At 45.4% G+C, this 15,922-nt stretch overlaps 21 non-coding genes across 21 annotated transcripts; 15 read left to right on the forward strand and 6 right to left on the reverse strand.

Moving 5' to 3' along the window:
• The first annotated feature begins 3,813 nt into the window (after window positions 1-3,813).
• Window positions 3,814-3,886, forward strand: trnav-cac (transfer RNA valine (anticodon CAC)). Its single transcript has one exon. It is a non-coding gene; the product is annotated as a tRNA-Val (tRNA).
• A 474-nt stretch (window positions 3,887-4,360) lies between these two features.
• trnaq-uug (transfer RNA glutamine (anticodon UUG)) lies at window positions 4,361-4,432 on the reverse strand. The gene has a single exon. It is a non-coding gene; the product is annotated as a tRNA-Gln (tRNA).
• A 151-nt stretch (window positions 4,433-4,583) lies between these two features.
• trnad-guc (transfer RNA aspartic acid (anticodon GUC)) lies at window positions 4,584-4,655 on the forward strand. Its single transcript has one exon. It is a non-coding gene; the product is annotated as a tRNA-Asp (tRNA).
• A 581-nt stretch (window positions 4,656-5,236) lies between these two features.
• Window positions 5,237-5,309, forward strand: trnav-aac (transfer RNA valine (anticodon AAC)). The gene has a single exon. It is a non-coding gene; the product is annotated as a tRNA-Val (tRNA).
• A 599-nt stretch (window positions 5,310-5,908) lies between these two features.
• Window positions 5,909-5,981, forward strand: trnav-cac (transfer RNA valine (anticodon CAC)). Its single transcript has one exon. It is a non-coding gene; the product is annotated as a tRNA-Val (tRNA).
• Window positions 5,982-6,449: 468 nt separating this feature from the next.
• Window positions 6,450-6,521, reverse strand: trnaq-uug (transfer RNA glutamine (anticodon UUG)). The gene has a single exon. It is a non-coding gene; the product is annotated as a tRNA-Gln (tRNA).
• Window positions 6,522-6,672: 151 nt separating this feature from the next.
• On the forward strand, window positions 6,673-6,744 carry trnad-guc (transfer RNA aspartic acid (anticodon GUC)). Its single transcript has one exon. It is a non-coding gene; the product is annotated as a tRNA-Asp (tRNA).
• Window positions 6,745-7,325: 581 nt separating this feature from the next.
• trnav-aac (transfer RNA valine (anticodon AAC)) lies at window positions 7,326-7,398 on the forward strand. The gene has a single exon. It is a non-coding gene; the product is annotated as a tRNA-Val (tRNA).
• A 599-nt stretch (window positions 7,399-7,997) lies between these two features.
• Window positions 7,998-8,070, forward strand: trnav-cac (transfer RNA valine (anticodon CAC)). Its single transcript has one exon. It is a non-coding gene; the product is annotated as a tRNA-Val (tRNA).
• A 468-nt stretch (window positions 8,071-8,538) lies between these two features.
• On the reverse strand, window positions 8,539-8,610 carry trnaq-uug (transfer RNA glutamine (anticodon UUG)). Its single transcript has one exon. It is a non-coding gene; the product is annotated as a tRNA-Gln (tRNA).
• A 151-nt stretch (window positions 8,611-8,761) lies between these two features.
• trnad-guc (transfer RNA aspartic acid (anticodon GUC)) lies at window positions 8,762-8,833 on the forward strand. Its single transcript has one exon. It is a non-coding gene; the product is annotated as a tRNA-Asp (tRNA).
• A 581-nt stretch (window positions 8,834-9,414) lies between these two features.
• trnav-aac (transfer RNA valine (anticodon AAC)) lies at window positions 9,415-9,487 on the forward strand. The gene has a single exon. It is a non-coding gene; the product is annotated as a tRNA-Val (tRNA).
• A 1,129-nt stretch (window positions 9,488-10,616) lies between these two features.
• Window positions 10,617-10,688, reverse strand: trnaq-uug (transfer RNA glutamine (anticodon UUG)). The gene has a single exon. It is a non-coding gene; the product is annotated as a tRNA-Gln (tRNA).
• Window positions 10,689-10,839: 151 nt separating this feature from the next.
• Window positions 10,840-10,911, forward strand: trnad-guc (transfer RNA aspartic acid (anticodon GUC)). Its single transcript has one exon. It is a non-coding gene; the product is annotated as a tRNA-Asp (tRNA).
• Window positions 10,912-11,492: 581 nt separating this feature from the next.
• Window positions 11,493-11,565, forward strand: trnav-aac (transfer RNA valine (anticodon AAC)). The gene has a single exon. It is a non-coding gene; the product is annotated as a tRNA-Val (tRNA).
• Window positions 11,566-12,694: 1,129 nt separating this feature from the next.
• On the reverse strand, window positions 12,695-12,766 carry trnaq-uug (transfer RNA glutamine (anticodon UUG)). The gene has a single exon. It is a non-coding gene; the product is annotated as a tRNA-Gln (tRNA).
• A 151-nt stretch (window positions 12,767-12,917) lies between these two features.
• Window positions 12,918-12,989, forward strand: trnad-guc (transfer RNA aspartic acid (anticodon GUC)). The gene has a single exon. It is a non-coding gene; the product is annotated as a tRNA-Asp (tRNA).
• A 581-nt stretch (window positions 12,990-13,570) lies between these two features.
• On the forward strand, window positions 13,571-13,643 carry trnav-aac (transfer RNA valine (anticodon AAC)). The gene has a single exon. It is a non-coding gene; the product is annotated as a tRNA-Val (tRNA).
• Window positions 13,644-14,772: 1,129 nt separating this feature from the next.
• Window positions 14,773-14,844, reverse strand: trnaq-uug (transfer RNA glutamine (anticodon UUG)). Its single transcript has one exon. It is a non-coding gene; the product is annotated as a tRNA-Gln (tRNA).
• A 151-nt stretch (window positions 14,845-14,995) lies between these two features.
• On the forward strand, window positions 14,996-15,067 carry trnad-guc (transfer RNA aspartic acid (anticodon GUC)). The gene has a single exon. It is a non-coding gene; the product is annotated as a tRNA-Asp (tRNA).
• Window positions 15,068-15,648: 581 nt separating this feature from the next.
• Window positions 15,649-15,721, forward strand: trnav-aac (transfer RNA valine (anticodon AAC)). Its single transcript has one exon. It is a non-coding gene; the product is annotated as a tRNA-Val (tRNA).
• Window positions 15,722-15,922: the final 201 nt, after the last annotated feature.

The raw sequence follows: 15,922 nt of genomic DNA on the forward strand, positions 1-15,922 counted from the left end.
GAGCTTCCTCCTGGATCTCGGTACCTCCAGGAGCAGCTGGTCAGCTGACCTGAGAGACCGACAGGGTATGTGGGGATGAAGAAGCTCAGAGAGGTAAGGCGGAGCAAGACTGTGAAGGCATTTAAAAACAAACATAAGAATTTTAAAATTAACTCTAAAAGACACAGGCAGCCAGTGCAGGGAGGCTAGCACGGGGGTTATATGCTCTCTTTTTCGAGTTCCTGTTAGGAGTCGTGCAGCTGCATTTTGAACCAGCTGCAGACGTGAGAGCAATGACTGACTGACCCCCACATAAAGTGAGTTACAGTAGTCCAGGCGGGAAGAAATAAAAGCATGGATCACTGTTTCAAGGTGCTGCCTCGAAAGAAAAGATTTTACTCTTGCCAGTCGCCTTAAATGATAAAAACTGGACTTCACCACTGCTCTGATTTGGTTGTCCAATTTAAAATCACTGTCCAACTTAAAACCAAGGTCAGTAACAACAGATTTAAAATAGACTTCCAGGGATCCTAAAACAACAGAGGAGGACTCACAGGGACCACTGGGTCCAAACACCAACACTTCTGTTTTCTTTTCATTAAAATTTAAAAAGTTTAGAGCCAACCAAGCTTTAATGTCATCTAGACATGTCAAGAGAGGTTTTATGGAGATGCCATCCTTGTGTTTTAGTGGCAAATAAATTTGGCAGTCATCGGCATAACAATGAAATGAGATCCCATGCCTTCTAAGGATAGAACCCAGAGGCAGTAGATACAGTGAAAAGAGCAGTGGCCCTAAAATTGAGCCCTGTGGGACGCCGCATGACAGAGGAGCAGAAGACGATTCGTAACCGAGAAGGCTGACAGAGAAAGTTCTATCTGACAAATAAGACCTAAACCAATTAAGTGCAGTGCCACCAATACTCACTACATCATGTAATTGAGAAATTAGAATATTGTGGTCTACGGTGTCAAAGGCAGCAGTTAGGTCAAGCAAGACAAGAACAACATGGTTACCAGAATCACATGCCAGAAGGATGTCATTAAAAACCCTTAATAATGCAGATTCTGTGCTGTGAAGGGTTTTAAAACCTGATTGAAAAACCTCAAAGATTCCATTTTCATCTAGAAAATCTTTCAGTTGACTAAAAACAATTTTCTCTAAAACCTTGGAGACTAAAGGCAGCTTGGAAATAGGCCTATAGTTCGCTAAAACTGTGTGATCAAGGCCAGGTTTCTTAAGCAGTGGCTGTACTACTGCATGTTTGAAATTTGCAGGAACCATACCAGAAGACAGACTGCTGTTAATAATGTCGAGGACATACTGTTGTATACTAGAAAAAATTTCTTTAAAGAATTGTGGAGGGACAGGATCCCGTGGGGAACCTGTGGGGTTAATATGGCGAACCACATCCTCTAAAGTGGAGAGGGTCACAAGCTCAAACTGAGTGAAAACAGCAGCGCAAGGGACAGAGACAGAGGGGTCAGAGTCAGGAGCTGTGATAAGAGCCCTGGTGGTGACAACCTTTTCAATAAAAAAGTTCAGAAAATCATTGCAGATCTCAGGAGAAACTTCCAAACAGACATTCAATGGAGTATTAAGAACAGTGTCAATGGTCCTAAACAACACACGTGGGTTATGACAGTTGGAAGAAATAATATTTGCAAAATATTCCCTTTTTGCCTCTTTAACAGTGTTCTGGTAACGATGCCAGCAGTCTTTTAGAATTTGAAATGATACATGCAGTTTATCCTTTTTCCATCTCCGTTCTGCTCGACGACATTCCCTCTTAACAGCACGACTGCTCTCATTAAACCAAGGCTCAGGTTTAGCCTTAGGCTGCCTGATTTTTAAAGGAGCCACAGAGTCCATGATTTTTTGACAGCAAGAATAAAACCAGGAATTTAGCTGTTCTGTATCAGAGGAAACAAAGTCAGAAGGGCCGCCGAGCTGATTAAAAGCAGCAGAAAACTGCGCAGCAGTGGCGGGGTTAATAACCCGACAGCACCAAGTAGCAGCGCCAGATTTAACTGCGGTATATGTCAAACCAACGTTGAATAACACAGGCATATGATCTGAGAGTGCACAGTCACAAATCTCCAAGTCAGTGACAGGCTTATCATTATTATTATTAATTATTTTAATCAAGGTCTTTTTATTGAAAGAGATTATTATACAATCACAACAACAAATTCAACATACAAGCAGAGGGGCATACTGCTTATAAACTGCCAGAGGGGAAAAAGAAAGGGGAGGGGGGTAGGCAGGGTGACAAAAAATGTGACATTTATAGATGCGCACAATTGTACAGAGGCAGCTATTGTCCATCTTTCCATTTGTCAATAAATGTCAGAAACAGTTGCCAGGTAGTGTAGAAGCTGGACGTTTGACGGAGAATCTAATCTTTTCCAGTTTAAGATACTGCATACCGTCTGTGATCCATTTTGAACATGAAGGAAGCGAGGAGTCTTTCCAATGTAACAGAACAAGTCTACTAGCTAACAGATTACAAAAGCTATCATTTTCAACTTATATTTGTTCCCCTGTGGGAAGGTACCAAATAGACCAATAAAGGGACATGGATCAAATGGCTTTCCTAAAATGTTTTGAAAGAGTAGAGAAAACTAATTGCCAAAACTGATGAAGCATTAAACATGTCCAGACTATATGTAAAAGGGTGGCTGGAGCCTACTTACAATTATCACAGGTAGGATCCAGATGTGGTTCTAAGTCTGGAGAATTTGGTCTTTGACCAGTGTAGTCGATGTACAATTTTAAAATGAATAACAGTATGACTTTGGCAAATTGAAGATGAATAAATCCTTATTACAATTTTCAGCCAATCATACCCTGAGATTTCAACATTTAAATCCTTTTCCCACTTTACTTTCAGATGATTAAGAGTGGTTGAGCTGTGTTGGATTAGTTTATTATAAATGTTACCAATAATTTGGTGCTGATCAAATGCGACTTTAAAAATATCATCTAGCATTGAGACAGGTGGACGAGAGGGGAAGCAATTCGTATGCGAGGATACAAAGTTTCGTAATTGTACATATCTTTAAAAAAAAATTGATTTGGGTATGGTAAACCTGTTTACCAGCTGCTCAAAAGAGGCAAATTTGTTGCTTATATAAAGGTCTTGTATTAACATAATACCATTTTTACACCAAACCTGAAAGCCTCCACCTGACAAGGAGGGAGCAAGCATATGGTTTCTAGTAATTGGTGTAAAAAGAGAAAGACGATCTTAACATGAAATTTCCCACTCGTGGGACTAATAAAGGTATCTTATCTTATCTTAACTGATTCCAAAAACGAATTGAGTTTATCACAACTGGATTAGAAGTATAATGAGAGACTGACCTAACTGAAGGGAGTTTGCCACACAGCAATGCTGGCAGAGACACCTGTCCACAGGATAAGTTCTCTAGCCAGCATGGAACAACTAAATGATCAATGACATGCATCCACTGGAGCAGTAGCCTTGGCAACAGGTTCATTTTAATTATATATTAATCCTCCCGCAGAGGAAGAGGGATAATAAGTTCAAGCAATGGATGACCTTTAGGCAACAGTTCTGCTGCTCGAGGTTCTGGGCTTCTTAGGGCAGCATATGTCGAGCTGCGCTTGCTTCAGAGAACTCCTAAATGTCAAAAGTTTAAGTGAGCCTAACATCGAGACTATAGTTCAGATTCCTTGCTAGCGAGCGTCTGTCTCTTCTCCATGGTTCCTTCCGTTCAAGGGCATGATAGTAACCTGCCATCAGATTTGTCAGATTGGCCAGATTACTGATTGAGACACATTCCTAAGCCAAGCAAGCCATCGCTCGCTGTTTCCGTAGTGTAGTGGTTATCGCATTCGCCTCACACGCGAAAGGTCCCCGGTCCGAAACTGGGCGGAAACATGGGTCTTTTACTTCTTTGGTCACAAGGGAATTGATGTTCACTGTTTAGACAACTCTGCTTGTCCAGCATTTTCTCTGTTTTACTTGCGTCCCTATTGAGAAATAAGACTCCTAGTTTTGTCTTCTATAGGTTGTGTGCTAGCCAAGCAAAGGATATCAAAGAGCTTGTCAACCAGAAGCTCAGAGCCTTCAGTGGTGGCAACAGAGTTAGAAGTGAGAAGAGTACAAGGGCAATTGTTGCCTTGAGTCACGGTGGCCAATGAAAGATACAGCAGGACGCTGAAGTGGAAAGTGCAGTAGAAGAACATGAGCGAGGTTTGGTGCGGCATGAAGACCACGCGCAAATGGGATCAGCCAACAGAAGAGGAGTGGAATTGACTGGGCCACTAACTTGTTCTTTAAGTCATTAGACTCTCATGCTAGCTTGTGCTAATGCTAATGCAACTGTGGCGAAAAGGGCCAGAAAGCCAAATGAGGCTCCACTGAGACTTGAACTCAGATCATTGGATTCAAAGTCCAGAGTGCTAACCGTTACACCATGGAACCCTGCTGAAAGCAGAAAAAAGTTCTCTGTCAAACACCCATAAAACTGTAGTTCCTGGTAAAGTGATGGGGATTTTTACATGGCCGACGACAGTTTGCGTGTTGTACCTGCTGCGAATCCCACCTTGACGTGACCCCGACAGAGGCTTGCAGGTCCTCGTTAGTATAGTGGACAGTATCTCCGCCTGTCACGCGGAAGACCGGGGTTCGATTCCCCGACGGGGAGTGAGCAGTCTCCTTCTCTGCTCTGCCTTTTACCTGGGATGACCACACACCCGTTAATCGCACGCTACGTGCATTTTTTTGCACAGAGTCCATCATTCAAAAAGACCCTGTGGAATTTCTCCACCAGATCCTAGTCGATCTAACAATCTAGTCCTATAATGGGTTTGAAAAAACATCAATTCCACCTGTGCACTCACAAGTCAAAAATGTCTTCTAGGCAAGAGCTCCCATGAGAAGAGAAGCTAGTCCAAGAGAACTCTGCTTGTCCAGCGTTTTCTCTGCTTTACTTGCGTCCCTATTAACAAATAAGTCTCGTGTGTTTGTCTTCTGTAGGTTGTGTGCTAGCCTGACAAAGAACATCAAAGAGCTTGTCAACAAGAAGATCAGCTCCCATTTGAAGAGATGCTATCTCGAGATCACAATTTGGATTGTCAATATAACCATAAATGGGGGAATGCTTGAAAAATGACACAAATGGGAGTTCCCCGCTTCTCACTAGTCCTACATGATCTGTCATAAAAGTCCTCAAATTTAAGAAGGCATCGAATTGCCCCTCTAATGACGAGAGGGCATGCACGCTCCGTTTCCGTAGTGTAGCGGTTATCACGTTCGTCTAACACGCGAAAGGTCCCTGGTCCGAAACCAGGCGGAAACATGCTTCTTTGTTTCCCGATACAAAAGTGTCTGCCTGCAGGCATTGCTTTCTCTTATGGGGTTGTACTGCTGTTTGGGACACAGAGGAGAGAAAGTACTCAAATCTTGTACAGGGCTCTGACGCTTGTAACCTTTGGATGCTCATGTTGCTAAAAAGTTGTCTATAGCCCAAATTTCAGGAAATTTCACACAAATCAACATGTCTCCAGTCACCATATTTACTGAAGATGCAGGCACAGACTAAGCTCTTGGAAATGAGTGTCTCTAGCTGGCCTGCCCAGGACTTGGGCCTATTTTCAGCCAATGCACAACGCGATCAACCGCATGGCCTCTTTAGGCAACAGTTCTGCTGCTCGAGGTTCTGGGCTTCTTAGGGCAGCATATGTCGAGCTGCGCTTGCTTCAGAGAACTCCTAAATGTCAAAAGTTTAAGTGAGCCTAACATCGAGACTATAGTTCAGATTCCTTGCTAGCGAGCGTCTGTCTCTTCTCCATGGTTCCTTCCGTTCAAGGGCATGATAGTAACCTGCCATCAGATTTGTCAGATTGGCCAGATTACTGATTGAGACACATTCCAAAGCCAAGCAAGCCATCGCTCACCGTTTCCGTAGTGTAGTGGTTATCACATTCGCCTCACACGCGAAAGGTCCCCGGTCCGAAACCGGGCGGAAACATGGGTCTTTTGCTTCTTTGTTCAGAAGGGAATTGATGTTCACTGTTTAGACAACTCTGCTTGTCCAGCATTTTCTCTGTTTTACTTGCGTCCCTATTGAGAAATAAGACTCCTAGTTTTGTCTTCTATAGGTTGTGTGCTAGCCAAGCAAAGGACATCAAAGAGCTTGTCAACCAGAAGCTCAGAGCCTTCAGTGGTGGCAACAGAGTTAGAAGTGAGAAGAGTACAAGGGCAATTGTTGCCTTGAGTCACGGTGGCCAATGAAAGATACAGCAGGACGCTGAAGTGGAAAGTGCAGTACAAGAGCATGAGCGAGGCTTGGTGCGGCATGAAGACCACGCGCAGATGGGATCAGCCAACAGAAGAGGAGTGGAATTGACTGGGCCACTAACTTGTTCTTTAAGTCATTAGACTCTCATGCTAGCTTGTGCTAATGCAACTGTGGAGCAAAGGGCCAGAAAGCCAAATGAGGCTCCACTGAGACTTGAACTCAGATCACTGGATTCAAAGTCCAGAGTGCTAACCGTTACACCATGGAACCCTGCTGAAAGCAGAAAAAAGTTCTCTGTCAAACACCCATAAAACTGTAGTTCCTGGTAAAGTGATGGGGATTTTTACATGGCCGACGACAGTTTGCGTGTTGTACCTGCTGCGAATCCCACCTTGACGTGACCCCGACAGAGGCTTGCAGGTCCTCGTTAGTATAGTGGACAGTATCTCCGCCTGTCACGCGGAAGACCGGGGTTCGATTCCCCGACGGGGAGTGAGCAGTCTCCTTCTCTGCTCTGCCTTTTACCTGGGATGACCACACACTCGTTAATCGCACGCTACGTGCATTTTTTTGCACAGAGTCCATCATTCAAAAAGACCCTGTGGAATTTCTCCACCAGATCCTAGTCGATCTAACAATCTAGTCCTATAATGGGTTTGAAAAAACATCAATTCCACCTGTGCACTCACAAGTCAAAAATGTCTTCTAGGCAAGAGCTCCCATGAGAAGAGAAGCTAGTCCAAGAGAACTCTGCTTGTCCAGCGTTTTCTCTGCTTTACTTGCGTCCCTATTAACAAATAAGTCTCGTGTGTTTGTCTTCTGTAGGTTGTGTGCTAGTCTAACAAAGAACATCAAAGAGCTTGTCAACAAGAAGATCAGCTCCCATTTGAAGAGATGCTATCTCGAGATCACAATTTGGATTGTCAATATAACCATAAATGGGGGAATGCTTGAAAAATGACACAAATGGGAGTTCCCCGCTTCTCACTAGTCCTACATGATCTGTCATAAAAGTCCTCAAATTTAAGAAGGCATCGAATTGCCCCTCTAATGACGAGAGGGCATGCAAGCTCCGTTTCCGTAGTGTAGCGGTTATCACGTTCGCCTAACACGCGAAAGGTCCCTGGTCCGAAACCAGGCGGAAACATGCTTCTTTGTTCCCCGATACAAAAGTGTCTGCCTGCAGGCATTGCTTTCTCTTATGGGGTTGTACTGCTGTTTGGGACACAGAGGAGAGAAAGTACTCAAATCTTGTACAGGGCTCTGATGCTTGTAACCTTTGGATGCTCATGTTGCTAAAAAGTTGTCTATAGCCCAAATTTCAGGAAATTTCACACAAATCAACATGTCTCCAGTCACCATATTTACTGAAGATGCAGGCACAGACTAAGCTCTTGGAAATGAGTGTCTCTAGCTGGCCTGCCCAGGACTTGGGCCTATTTTCAGCCAATGCACAACGCGATCAACCGCATGGCCTCTTTAGGCAACAGTTCTGCTGCTCGAGGTTCTGGGCTTCTTAGGGCAGCATATGTCGAGCTGCGCTTGCTTCAGAGAACTCCTAAATGTCAAAAGTTTAAGTGAGCCTAACATCGAGACTATAGTTCAGATTCCTTGCTAGCGAGCGTCTGTCTCTTCTCCATGGTTCCTTCCGTTCAAGGGCATGATAGTAACCTGCCATCAGATTTGTCAGATTGGCCAGATTACTGATTGAGACACATTCCAAAGCCAAGCAAGCCATCGCTCACCGTTTCCGTAGTGTAGTGGTTATCACATTCGCCTCACACGCGAAAGGTCCCCGGTCCGAAACCGGGCGGAAACATGGGTCTTTTGCTTCTTTGTTCAGAAGGGAATTGACGTTCACTGTTTAGACAACTCTGCTTGTCCAGCATTTTCTCTGTTTTACTTGCGTCCCTATTGAGAAATAAGACTCCTAGTTTTGTCTTCTATAGGTTGTGTGCTAGCCAAGCAAAGGACATCAAAGAGCTTGTCAACCAGAAGCTCAGAGCCTTCAGTGGTGGCAACAGAGTTAGAAGTGAGAAGAGTACAAGGGCAATTGTTGCCTTGAGTCACGGTGGCCAATGAAAGATACAGCAGGACGCTGAAGTGGAAAGTGCAGTACAAGAGCATGAGCGAGGTTTGGTGCGGCATGAAGACCACGTGCAGATGGGATCAGCCAACAGAAGAGGAGTGGAATTGACTGGGCCACTAACTTGTTCTTTAAGTCATTAGACTCTCATGCTAGCTTGTGCTAATGCAACTGTGGAGCAAAGGGCCAGAAAGCCAAATGAGGCTCCACTGAGACTTGAACTCAGATCACTGGATTCAAAGTCCAGAGTGCTAACCGTTACACCATGGAACCCTGCTGAAAGCAGAAAAAAGTTCTCTGTCAAACACCCATAAAACTGTAGTTCCTGGTAAAGTGATGGGGATTTTTACATGGCCGACGACAGTTTGCGTGTCGTACCTGCTGCGAATCCCACCTTGACGTGACCCCGACAGAGGCTTGCAGGTCCTCGTTAGTATAGTGGACAGTATCTCCGCCTGTCACGCGGAAGACCGGGGTTCGATTCCCCGACGGGGAGTGAGCAGTCTCCTTCTCTGCTCTGCCTTTTACCTGGGATGACCACACACCCGTTAATCGCACGCTACGTGCATTTTTTTGCACAGAGTCCATCATTCAAAAAGACCCTGTGGAATTTCTCCACCAGATCCTAGTCGATCTAACAATCTAGTCCTATAATGGGTTTGAAAAAACATCAATTCCACCTGTGCACTCACAAGTCAAAAATGTCTTCTAGGCAAGAGCTCCCATGAGAAGAGAAGCTAGTCCAAGAGAACTCTGCTTGTCCAGCGTTTTCTCTGCTTTACTTGCGTCCCTATTAACAAATAAGTCTCGTGTGTTTGTCTTCTGTAGGTTGTGTGCTAGCCTGACAAAGACCATCAAAGAGCTTGTCAACAAGAAGATCAGCTCCCATTTGAAGAGATGCTATCTCGAGATCACAATTTGGATTGTCAATATAACCATAAATGGGGGAATGCTTGAAAAATGACACAAATGGGAGTTCCCCGCTTCTCACTAGTCCTACATGATCTGTCATAAAAGTCCTCAAATTTAAGAAGGCATCGAATTGCCCCTCTAATGACGAGAGGGCATGCATGCTCCGTTTCCGTAGTGTAGCGGTTATCACGTTCGCCTAACACGCGAAAGGTCCCTGGTCCGAAACCAGGCGGAAACATGCTTCTTTGTTTCCCGATACAAAAGTGTCTGCCTGCAGGCATTGCTTTCTCTTATGGGGTTGTACTGCTGTTTGGGACACAGAGGAGAGAAAGTACTCAAATCTTGTACAGGGCTCTGACGCTTGTAACCTTTGGATGCTCATGTTGCTAAAAAGTTGTCTATAGCCCAAATTTCAGGAAATTTCACACAAATCAACATGTCTCCAGTCACCATATTTACTGAAGATGCAGGCACAGACTAAGCTCTTGGAAATGAGTGTCTCTAGCTGGCCTGCCCAGGACTTGGGCCTATTTTCAGCCAATGCACAACGCGATCAACCGCATGGCCTCTTTAGGCAACAGTTCTGCTGCTCGAGGTTCTGGGCTTCTTAGGGCAGCATATGTCGAGCTGCGCTTGCTTCAGAGAACTCCTAAATGTCAAAAGTTTAAGTGAGCCTAACATCGAGACTATAGTTCAGATTCCTTGCTAGCGAGCGTCTGTCTCTTCTCCATGGTTCCTTCCGTTCAAGGGCATGATAGTAACCTGCCATCAGATTTGTCAGATTGGCCAGATTACTGATTGAGACACATTCCAAAGCCAAGCAAGCCATCGCTCACCGTTTCCGTAGTGTTGTGGTTATCACATTCGCCTCACACGCGAAAGGTCCCCGGGCGGAAACATGGGTCTTTTGCTTCTTTGTTCAGAAGGGAATTGACGTTCACTGTTTAGACAACTCTGCTTGTCCAGCATTTTCTCTGTTTTACTTGCGTCCCTATTGAGAAATAAGACTCCTAGTTTTGTCTTCTATAGGTTGTGTGCTAGCCAAGCAAAGGACATCAAAGAGCTTGTCAACCAGAAGCTCAGAGCCTTCAGTGGTGGCAACAGAGTTAGAAGTGAGAAGAGTACAAGGGCAATTGTTGCCTTGAGTCACGGTGGCCAATGAAAGATACAGCAGGACGCTGAAGTGGAAAGTGCAGTACAAGAGCATGAGCGAGGTTTGGTGCGGCATGAAGACCACGCGCAGATGGGATCAGCCAACAGAAGAGGAGTGGAATTGACTGGGCCACTAACTTGTTCTTTAAGTCATTAGACTCTCATGCTAGCTTGTGCTAATGCAACTGTGGAGCAAAGGGCCAGAAAGCCAAATGAGGCTCCACTGAGACTTGAACTCAGATCACTGGATTCAAAGTCCAGAGTGCTAACCGTTACACCATGGAACCCTGCTGAAAGCAGAAAAAAGTTCTCTGTCAAACACCCATAAAACTGTAGTTCCTGGTAAAGTGATGGGGATTTTTACATGGCCGACGACAGTTTGCGTGTTGTACCTGCTGCGAATCCCACCTTGACGTGACCCCGACAGAGGCTTGCAGGTCCTCGTTAGTATAGTGGACAGTATCTCCGCCTGTCACGCGGAAGACCGGGGTTCGATTCCCCGACGGGGAGTGAGCAGTCTCCTTCTCTGCTCTGCCTTTTACCTGGGATGACCACACACCCGTTAATCGCACGCTACGTGCATTTTTTTGCACAGAGTCCATCATTCAAAAAGACCCTGTGGAATTTCTCCACCAGATCCTAGTCGATCTAACAATCTAGTCCTATAATGGGTTTGAAAAAACATCAATTCCACCTGTGCACTCACAAGTCAAAAATGTCTTCTAGGCAAGAGCTCCCATGAGAAGAGAAGCTAGTCCAAGAGAACTCTGCTTGTCCAGCGTTTTCTCTGCTTTACTTGCGTCCCTATTAACAAATAAGTCTCGTGTGTTTGTCTTCTGTAGGTTGTGTGCTAGCCTGACAAAGAACATCAAAGAGCTTGTCAACAAGAAGATCAGCTCCCATTTGAAGAGATGCTATCTCGAGATCACAATTTGGATTGTCAATATAACCATAAATGGGGGAATGCTTGAAAAATGACACAAATGGGAGTTCCCCGCTTCTCACTAGTCCTACATGATCTGTCATAAAAGTCCTCAAATTTAAGAAGGCATCGAATTGCCCCTCTAATGACGAGAGGGCATGCACGCTCCGTTTCCGTAGTGTAGCGGTTATCACGTTCGCCTAACACGCGAAAGGTCCCTGGTCCGAAACCAGGCGGAAACATGCTTCTTTGTTTCCCGATACAAAAGTGTCTGCCTGCAGGCATTGCTTTCTCTTATGGGGTTGTACTGCTGTTTGGGACACAGAGGAGAGAAAGTACTCAAATCTTGTACAGGGCTCTGACGCTTGTAACCTTTGGATGCTCATGTTGCTAAAAAGTTGTCTATAGCCCAAATTTCAGGAAATTTCACACAAATCAACATGTCTCCAGTCACCATATTTACTGAAGATGCAGGCACAGACTAAGCTCTTGGAAATGAGTGTCTCTAGCTGGCCTGCCCAGGACTTGGGCCTATTTTCAGCCAATGCACAACGCGATCAACCGCATGGCCTCTTTAGGCAACAGTTCTGCTGCTCGAGGTTCTGGGCTTCTTAGGGCAGCATATGTCGAGCTGCGCTTGCTTCAGAGAACTCCTAAATGTCAAAAGTTTAAGTGAGCCTAACATCGAGACTATAGTTCAGATTCCTTGCTAGCGAGCGTCTGTCTCTTCTCCATGGTTCCTTCCGTTCAAGGGCATGATAGTAACCTGCCATCAGATTTGTCAGATTGGCCAGATTACTGATTGAGACACATTCCAAAGCCAAGCAAGCCATCGCTCACCGTTTCCGTAGTGTAGTGGTTATCACATTCGCCTCACACGCGAAAGGTCCCCGGGCGGAAACATGGGTCTTTTGCTTCTTTGTTCAGAAGGGAATTGACGTTCACTGTTTAGACAACTCTGCTTGTCCAGCATTTTCTCTGTTTTACTTGCGTCCCTATTGAGAAATAAGACTCCTAGTTTTGTCTTCTATAGGTTGTGTGCTAGCCAAGCAAAGGACATCAAAGAGCTTGTCAACCAGAAGCTCAGAGCCTTCAGTGGTGGCAACAGAGTTAGAAGTGAGAAGAGTACAAGGGCAATTGTTGCCTTGAGTCACGGTGGCCAATGAAAGATACAGCAGGACGCTGAAGTGGAAAGTGCAGTACAAGAGCATGAGCGAGGTTTGGTGCGGCATGAAGACCACGCGCAGATGGGATCAGCCAACAGAAGAGGAGTGGAATTGACTGGGCCACTAACTTGTTCTTTAAGTCATTAGACTCTCATGCTAGCTTGTGCTAATGCAACTGTGGAGCAAAGGGCCAGAAAGCCAAATGAGGCTCCACTGAGACTTGAACTCAGATCACTGGATTCAAAGTCCAGAGTGCTAACCGTTACACCATGGAACCCTGCTGAAAGCAGAAAAAAGTTCTCTGTCAAACACCCATAAAACTGTAGTTCCTGGTAAAGTGATGGGGATTTTTACATGGCCGACGACAGTTTGCGTGTCGTACCTGCTGCGAATCCCACCTTGACGTGACCCCGACAGAGGCTTGCAGGTCCTCGTTAGTATAGTGGACAGTATCTCCGCCTGTCACGCGGAAGACCGGGGTTCGATTCCCCGACGGGGAGTGAGCAGTCTCCTTCTCTGCTCTGCCTTTTACCTGGGATGACCACACACCCGTTAATCGCACGCTACGTGCATTTTTTTGCACAGAGTCCATCATTCAAAAAGACCCTGTGGAATTTCTCCACCAGATCCTAGTCGATCTAACAATCTAGTCCTATAATGGGTTTGAAAAAACATCAATTCCACCTGTGCACTCACAAGTCAAAAATGTCTTCTAGGCAAGAGCTCCCATGAGAAGAGAAGCTAGTCCAAGAGAACTCTGCTTGTCCAGCGTTTTCTCTGCTTTACTTGCGTCCCTATTAACAAATAAGTCTCGTGTGTTTGTCTTCTGTAGGTTGTGTGCTAGCCTGACAAAGAACATCAAAGAGCTTGTCAACAAGAAGATCAGCTCCCATTTGAAGAGATGCTATCTCGAGATCACAATTTGGATTGTCAATATAACCATAAATGGGGGAATGCTTGAAAAATGACACAAATGGGAGTTCCCCGCTTCTCACTAGTCCTACATGATCTGTCATAAAAGTCCTCAAATTTAAGAAGGCATCGAATTGCCCCTCTAATGACGAGAGGGCATGCACGCTCCGTTTCCGTAGTGTAGCGGTTATCACGTTCGCCTAACACGCGAAAGGTCCCTGGTCCGAAACCAGGCGGAAACATGCTTCTTTGTTTCCCGATACAAAAGTGTCTGCCTGCAGGCATTGCTTTCTCTTATGGGGTTGTACTGCTGTTTGGGACACAGAGGAGAGAAAGTACTCAAATCTTGTACAGGGCTCTGACGCTTGTAACCTTTGGATGCTCATGTTGCTAAAAAGTTGTCTATAGCCCAAATTTCAGGAAATTTCACACAAATCAACATGTCTCCAGTCACCATATTTACTGAAGATGCAGGCACAGACTAAGCTCTTGGAAATGAGTGTCTCTAGCTGGCCTGCCCAGGACTTGGGCCTATTTTCAGCCAATGCACAACGCGATCAACCGCATGGCCTCTTTAGGCAACAGTTCTGCTGCTCGAGGTTCTGGGCTTCTTAGGGCAGCATATGTCGAGCTGCGCTTGCTTCAGAGAACTCCTAAATGTCAAAAGTTTAAGTGAGCCTAACATCGAGACTATAGTTCAGATTCCTTGCTAGCGAGCGTCTGTCTCTTCTCCATGGTTCCTTCCGTTCAAGGGCATGATAGTAACCTGCCATCAGATTTGTCAGATTGGCCAGATTACTGATTGAGACACATTCCAAAGCCAAGCAAGCCATCGCTCACCGTTTCCGTAGTGTAGTGGTTATCACATTCGCCTCACACGCGAAAGGTCCCCGGGCGGAAACATGGGTCTTTTGCTTCTTTGTTCAGAAGGAAATTGACGTTCACTGTTTAGACAACTCTGCTTGTCCAGCATTTTCTCTGTTTTACTTGCGTCCCTATTGAGAAATAAGACTCCTAGTTTTGTCTTCTATAGGTTGTGTGCTAGCCAAGCAAAGGACATCAAAGAGCTTGTCAACCAGAAGCTCAGAGCCTTCAGTGGTGGCAACAGAGTTAGAAGTGAGAAGAGTACAAGGGCAATTGTTGCCTTGAGTCACGGTGGCCAATGAAAGATACAGCAGGACGCTGAAGTGGAAAGTGCAGTACAAGAGCATGAGCGAGGTTTGGTGCAGCATGAAGACCACGCGCAGATGGGATCAGCCAACAGAAGAGGAGTGGAATTGACTGGGCCACTAACTTGTTCTTTAAGTCATTAGACTCTCATGCTAGCTTGTGCTAATGCAACTGTGGAGCAAAGGGCCAGAAAGCCAAATGAGGCTCCACTGAGACTTGAACTCAGATCACTGGATTCAAAGTCCAGAGTGCTAACCGTTACACCATGGAACCCTGCTGAAAGCAGAAAAAAGTTCTCTGTCAAACACCCATAAAACTGTAGTTCCTGGTAAAGTGATGGGGATTTTTACATGGCCGACGACAGTTTGCGTGTCGTACCTGCTGCGAATCCCACCTTGACGTGACCCCGACAGAGGCTTGCAGGTCCTCGTTAGTATAGTGGACAGTATCTCCGCCTGTCACGCGGAAGACCGGGGTTCGATTCCCCGACGGGGAGTGAGCAGTCTCCTTCTCTGCTCTGCCTTTTACCTGGGATGACCACACACCCGTTAATCGCACGCTACGTGCATTTTTTTGCACAGAGTCCATCATTCAAAAAGACCCTGTGGAATTTCTCCACCAGATCCTAGTCGATCTAACAATCTAGTCCTATAATGGGTTTGAAAAAACATCAATTCCACCTGTGCACTCACAAGTCAAAAATGTCTTCTAGGCAAGAGCTCCCATGAGAAGAGAAGCTAGTCCAAGAGAACTCTGCTTGTCCAGCGTTTTCTCTGCTTTACTTGCGTCCCTATTAACAAATAAGTCTCGTGTGTTTGTCTTCTGTAGGTTGTGTGCTAGCCTGACAAAGAACATCAAAGAGCTTGTCAACAAGAAGATCAGCTCCCATTTGAAGAGATGCTATCTCGAGATCACAATTTGGATTGTCAATATAACCATAAATGGGGGAATGCTTGAAAAATGACACAAATGGGAGTTCCCCGCTTCTCACTAGTCCTACATGATCTGTCATAAAAGTCCTCAAATTTAAGAAGGCATCGAATTGCCCCTCTAATGACGAGAGGGCATGCACGCTCCGTTTCCGTAGTGTAGCGGTTATCACGTTCGCCTAACACGCGAAAGGTCCCTGGTCCGAAACCAGGCGGAAACATGCTTCTTTGTTTCCCGATACAAAAGTGTCTGCCTGCAGGCATTGCTTTCTCTTATGGGGTTGTACTGCTGTTTGGGACACAGAGGAGAGAAAGTACTCAAATCTTGTACAGGGCTCTGACGCTTGTAACCTTTGGATGCTCATGTTGCTAAAAAGTTGTCTATAGCCCAAATTTCAGGAAATTTCACACAAATCAACATG

Source organism: Perissodus microlepis, chromosome 11 (assembly GCF_051167445.1).
Source record: "Perissodus microlepis isolate ML-2025 ecotype Zambia chromosome 11, ASM5116744v1, whole genome shotgun sequence".
Taxonomy (NCBI): domain Eukaryota; kingdom Metazoa; phylum Chordata; class Actinopteri; order Cichliformes; family Cichlidae; genus Perissodus; species Perissodus microlepis.